We start from the raw sequence: 6,791 nt of genomic DNA on the forward strand, positions 1-6,791 counted from the left end.
AGGTATGCTTCGCCCTTTTCTTACATATTCTGGGCACATTGAGGATATTACAGCTGACAACCCTTTAAGTCCGTAGACTCAACTCGGATCATCTCGTTATTTGCGCACCTCAAATCATAGTCTTGCTTTTGCAATTCACAGCCGCATCATGCGCGGTCAACCAATCCAAACCAAGAATAACATCAAATTCATCAAACGGCAAAAGCATCAAGTCCGCCGGAAAACAGGAACCTCGAATTACTAGGGGACATTTCTTACACACTTTGTCGACAAGCACGTAACGACCCAAGGGATTTGACACCCGAATTACGAACTCAGTAGACTCAATAGGTAAAGTCTTACTGGATGCTAAGGTTTCACATATGTAAGAATGAGTAGAACCGGGGTCAATCAAAGCATTACATTAGTATCAAAGAGAGTAAAAGTACCGTAATAACATCAGGCGAAGAAGCATCCTCGCGGCACGTATAGCATAAGCTCTAGCAGGCGCACGAGCCTCGGATCTGTCGTAGCATCTCTAGATCCTCTCTGACCACCACTAGTATTGCCCGTATTTCCAGATGGTCTACCTCGAGCAGTGGTAGCACCCGGTTTCCCACTCTGATTTACATTCTGTTCAGACAACCTCGGGCAATCTTTAATGAAGTGGTCAACTGATCCGCACTTGTAACAGGAGCGGTCAGGGAATCTACAACTCCCCGAATGCCATTTACCGCAATATCGACATTTCGTTCTGTCTCGACGTTCATTCCAACACTGGCAATCGAAGTGCCTCGTGTACCCACAGGGGGTCGATCACGATCTCGTCTAAAAAGGCCCGAAGTGCCTCTAGACCGGCCCACATCATCTCGAAATTTCTTCGATGCCTGTTGAAGAGACTTTCCCGAGGATCTTTTACGAAACTCTCCAGTTCCCACATCAACTTTTTGTTTTTCTTTTCTAAGCTCTTCGGCTTTACAAGCTCGCTCGACAAATACTACGAACTCTCATATTTCAAGAATGCCACGAACATTTTTCTATCTTCATTCAGCCCATCCTCGAAGCGTTTACACATGATAGCCTCGGACGAAACACATTCCCGAGCGTACCTACTAAGTCTAACAAATTTTCGCTCGTAATCAGTAACTGACATAGAACCTTGCTTAAGCTCAAGAAATTCCTTCCGTTTTTTATCAACAAATCTCTGACTGATATACTTTTTCCGAAACTCAGTTTGGAAAAACTCCCAAGTTACTTGCTCTCGGGGCACAACAGAAGTCAGAGTACTCCACCAATAGTAGGCAGAATCATGTAGCAAGGAGATGGTACACTTTAGGCATTCATTGGGTGTACAAGATAGCTCATCGAGTACCCGGATAGTGTTGTCCAACCAAAATTCAGCTTGCTCGGCATCGTCGCTATCCGTAGCTTTAAATTCAGTAGCCCCATGTTTTCGGATTCTGTCAACTGGGGGCTTATTTGACCTTATTTGGTCAGTTTCCGGAGGTATTGTAGGTGCGGGGGTGGTATTAGTCGGGAATGGAGGTTGTGGAATAGCCGTATTAGTTCGAATGTATTGGTTGAACCAATCATTCATCACGCTATAGAAAGCTTGTCTAGCTTCATCATTCGGGTTACTAGCATTAGGTTGAGAGTCCGCCGGCGCTGTCCCTTGTGCGGGAGCAGGCGCTACACTCTCAAGATCATCAGCTACCGCTCGGTCGGGATCGGGATCCATTACTATAAATAAACACATTTACAATTGTCAGAAATCACCACACTATCAAATAATCACATAAAATGGCATGTATAGCTAGACCCAACGCATTACGGTAGTCCTAGAATCAACTAAACTGTAGTTCTGATACCAATCAAATGTAACAACCCGAACCCGAGACCGTCACCGGATTCGAACACGAGGTGTTAACAGACTTTAAACCACTTATAAAAAAATTTCCCAGACACTGCCAATCTGCGTACTAGTCGCTTTAAAAATCATATCTTGAGTTCAGAAACTCAGAATCCAGTTCCGTAAATTTTCCCTGAAACTAGACTCATATGCCCATCTACATATTTTTTTCTAAAATTTTTTGTTGGGCCAATTAGTACAGTTTATTAGTCAAAATCTCCCATGTTACAGGGATCGACTACACTGACCTTTGCACATTACGACTTGGATATCTCCCTGTACTGGGCTTCAATACTGATGTCGTTTGTTTCTATAGAAACTAGACTCAAAGAGGAGTCTATACATATATGGAATGACTCCTAATTATCTCTGGTTAATTTATAATGAATTTCCAAATTTGAAACAGGGAATCCAGAAACCGTTCTGGCCCTGTCTTACGAGAACCTGAATATCTCTTAACATACTGTCCATATGATCGTTTCGTTACTTTACTATGAAAATAGATTCATCAAGGTTCGTTTACATAATTTATTCACTATTTAATTCCCTTCCTACTATTTTTAGTGATTTTCCAAATCTACATCACTGCTGCTGTCAGCATCTGCCTTTAAGGTAGACTTTACCTACTTCATAGTTTCCATGATTCAACTAGCCCTTTTAGCATAAATAGCACAAATTATGATAGTGATTAACCATTCCCATGGCCAATCCTTGTTCAGCATATCCACACCTCTCAATAACCATATCCATACCAAATGATTATAACATTATACTCAAACATATATAAGCCATTTTCGCATGGCTATCCAAAATTATACAAGTCCAAAGGGTCCATGACCCCCAACAAAAAGGGTAGTCCTATACATGCCATTTCGAAGTTCAACCAAAATTGTACCAAAAGGGGGGCTTTGATAGTGTGGGCGACTTCGACTTCAAAATCCCGAGTCCGATAGCTGGAGAACCAAAATCTATAAAACAGAGAATCAAGGAGACGGAGTAAGCAATTTATGCTTAGTAAGTTTTGAGCAAGGGATTCCAGCACAACAAAAGTATAGCATTCATGTAGCTAAACGGATAATTTCATATGCACAATTTTTCAATATCATACTTACTTCACATTACCAACCCTTTTATTCATACACAAAGATCAACTTAGCCAAAGGCCGGTAGCTCATTTATCAACTGAGCAAATACTTATTTGTAAGGGCTCAACTAATTCAAAGCACATACGAAACATACCTTAATGTTGGGATGTTTCAAGCGTATTAACTGAAATTTTTACAGCAAGATCATTCATTCCCAAATCACGTACCTTCGGAATTTAACCGGATATAGCTACTCGTTCAAATGCCTTCGGGACATAGCCCGGTTATAGTAACTCGCACAAATGCCTTCGGGACTTAACCCGGATTTAGTAACTCGCACAAATGCCTTCGGGCTTAGCCCGGAATTAGTATCTCGCACAAATGCCTTCGGATCTTAGTCCAGATATGGTCACTTAGCACAAAGCCTTCGGGACTTAGCCCGGACATCATTCAAATAACCATGCACATTTAACAATAAATCATGGCACATTCGTATTTCGTTTTCGTTAGCAAAACTCAAACACAAGACACTTATCATTCTTGCAATTTCGGCTCAATAGCCACACACAAAGAGCATGATTTTGATTTGCTTAAAACATGATCTAATCAAATCATAATTTAAGCTCTTTTACTCAAGAACTTACCTCGGATGTTGTCGAACGATTCCGATGGCTACTCGACCACTTTTTCCTTTCCCTTATCCAACTGGGGTCCTCTAAGCTCTTGAGCTAATTCAAACAAATTTAACTCATTAAAGTCTCATTTTGCTAGCTTATGGCCAAATATGACAAGGATTTTGATAGGTCATATGGCCACCCTTTTAGCTCAAATACACAATGGTCATACGCATTTTTAATCACATCAAGCAATTTAATACAATTCATTCGAACATCAAAAGAGAAGCTCAAGGTACTTAGCCCATATATACATTAGACATTAGAGTCACATGTGTACGAAATCACGAATCGAATTCAACATACTAGCTAATATTTCCCCTTAGCCGAATTTTCTAAGTCAAGCTAAAGCCATCAATAGGCTACCTATGGCCGAACATACACATAGCTTATGTACTTATTCATGTGGCCGAACATACATGTCTATGTTGGGGCCGATTGCAACACTTAATACATTCTACAAGTATGGTTACTTGTATTGACTAAACACCATTTTGTTTCAAGTTCAAAACTTGGCTAATACACACATATATACACTAGTAAAGCATCCTCTCCCTTTCCATCAATTTAACACATGCATTACTCATTAATATACAAAAATTATATTCGGCCTTAGCACACAACTTGCTAGCCGATTCTTCTCCATCTAGCAACCAATGCACATATGTGCTCACTCAAAAATGCTAAAAAGAAGATTCAAGAATCATCAATCCACCATCACATGCATCATTAACAAGCTTCATATTTAGCATGCAATGGCATTAACACAAAATCCACCTAGGCCGAATATCATCCCCATCACATAGCAAAGATTTGAACCATGGGCTAATTAGAACTCAAGCTAGCAACTAAAAACATGCATGAATCTCATGGCACAACCTCAAACATACCTTGATCTAGATACAAGTATGGCCAAACCTCCTCCTAATCCTCTTCCAAACCAAACATGAAGCAAGAACTCCTTCCTCCTTCCTTAGAATTTTCGGCCAAAAGAAGATGAAAAAGGATGAACAAAATTTTTCTTTTCTTTTCTTTAACTCACGGCAATGGGGGGGGGAAACAACCACACACTTTTTTTTTTGTTTCCATTTCTTTATTACCCGTACTCCTTATTTTATTTTTCCTAACATACCTCACTAACATAACATGTTTGTGACATGTTTCCACTCATAGCATGGCCGGCCACTATGCCTTAATTTGGGTAAATTGACATGCAAACCCATCATTTTCACAATATGCATTAATAGGCCACTTTGCATTTGCCTAGCACATTTCAAAATTTTCTCACATAAGTCCTATTTGATAAAATTCACTTACAATTAACAAAATTCAAACACGAAATTTTCACACATGCACATGTACATATAATGAGCATCAATTATGACGGTTAATTATTTTTATGACTCGGTTTAGTGGTCCCGAAACCACTTCCCGACTAGGGTCAATTTTGGGCTGTCACAAACCCATGGTGAGGGCATCTTCGCAAAAGGTCATTATATCTCTCCCACACATCGTAGAGTATTTCTAAATCCATCTGTACAAAAAAAGAGATATCATTATGTAATTTAGCCATTTTAGCCGGCGGAAAGTATTTTAGTAAAAAAAATTTGGTCGTTTGTTCCCAAGTAGTGATTGACCTCGTGGTAACGAATTCAACCACTGTTTAGCTTTGTTTCTCAATGAAAAAGGGAATAACCAAAGGCGAATGGCATCATTAGAAATGCCATTAATTTTAAATGTATCACATAGTTCTAAAAAGTTTGCTAAGTGAGCATTGGGATCTTCGTTTTGCAAACCATCAAACTGAATAAATTACTGTATCATTTGAATTGTGTTAGGTTTCAATTCAAAAGTATTTGCAGCTACAACAGGTCTAACTATGCTCAATTCAGTTCCTGTTAAAGAAGGTTTAGCATAATCATATATAGTGCACGGAGCAGGATTTTGATTAACAGCAATCGCAGGAGGTAGCGGATTTTCTTGGTTTTCAGCCATCTCCTCGGTGGTGGTTGAAGTATCTTCCTCTTTCTCTTTTGTGTAACGTAAGCTTCGCCTTATTTCTCTTCGGTTTCTGCGAACTGTGCAATTGATCTCACTATCAAACAGTAATGGTCCTGACAGGCTTCTTCTGGTCATAAACTAGAAAAACCTGTCAGAAGAAAAAAAATGAAGAATTAGAAAATAAAATAAAAATTTAAATTGCAATAAAAGTAAAATGGCTAAAGTAATAAAAATCGAGTGTTCCTAATATCTTAGTTCCCCGGCAACGACGCCAAAAACTTGATACGTGATATTCGTGACAGGTTTTAAATATTTATAATGAATCATTCTTGAAACTAACTATTATCACGATAAAGACAAGTGTACCTATCGAACAGTAGTATAACTTTAGCAAGCCGGATTATCGAACCCAAAGGAACTAAAAGTACTAGTATCAACTTTCTTTTTATTATCTAGCCTAAAAAATAAAAGGGTTTTGTTTATCTAACTAATTAATTAAACTAAGAAATCATAGAAAAGAAATTTGGGGAAAATACTTTTTGGAAAATTTGATTGATTAAGACAATACCTAAGGAAATATCCACCTAGACTTCACTTGTTATTTGACTCTGAATCGAACGATTTATTCATTCAACTTGTTCAGTAGAGATCCCTAAGTTATATTATTATCTCTCTCGAGACTAACAACGTCTAACCCTTGATTGAATAATTGAAATCTCTTTCTAATTAACCCCCTAGGGTTGCATTAACTCGATCTATGGATCCCCTTATTAGGTTTCACCCTAATCCGGAAAAATCTTGTCACCCTATCTCTAGGCGCGCAACCAACTCTGCTTGATTATGACAAATTTACTCTTAGACAGGGTCTATTCCTCCTCTGAATAAGAGCTTAACTTGAATCAATATCATGGAATATCAAAACAAGAATTAAGAACACAGAATTAAGAACAAGTCAAATATTTATCCTACAATTCAGATAATATTAACAAGATCCGTCTTAGGTTTCATTCCCCTTAGTTATTTAGGGGTTTTAGTTCATACTAATGAAAGAAAACATCTCAAAAGAATAAAAATAACAAAACATAAGAAAACCCAAAACACCTGAGGGAATTTGAAGGGAGATCTTCAGTGTTGATAGTGAAT

General features: G+C 38.5%; 1 non-coding gene across 1 annotated transcript; it reads left to right on the forward strand.

The window, feature by feature from the left end:
* The first annotated feature begins 5,107 nt into the window (after window positions 1-5,107).
* On the forward strand, window positions 5,108-5,213 carry LOC121227681 (small nucleolar RNA R71). Its single transcript, XR_005925228.1, has one exon. It is a non-coding gene; the product is annotated as a small nucleolar RNA R71 (small nucleolar RNA).
* Window positions 5,214-6,791: the final 1,578 nt, after the last annotated feature.

Source organism: Gossypium hirsutum, chromosome A03 (assembly GCF_007990345.1).
Source record: "Gossypium hirsutum isolate 1008001.06 chromosome A03, Gossypium_hirsutum_v2.1, whole genome shotgun sequence".
NCBI lineage: Eukaryota > Viridiplantae > Streptophyta > Magnoliopsida > Malvales > Malvaceae > Gossypium > Gossypium hirsutum.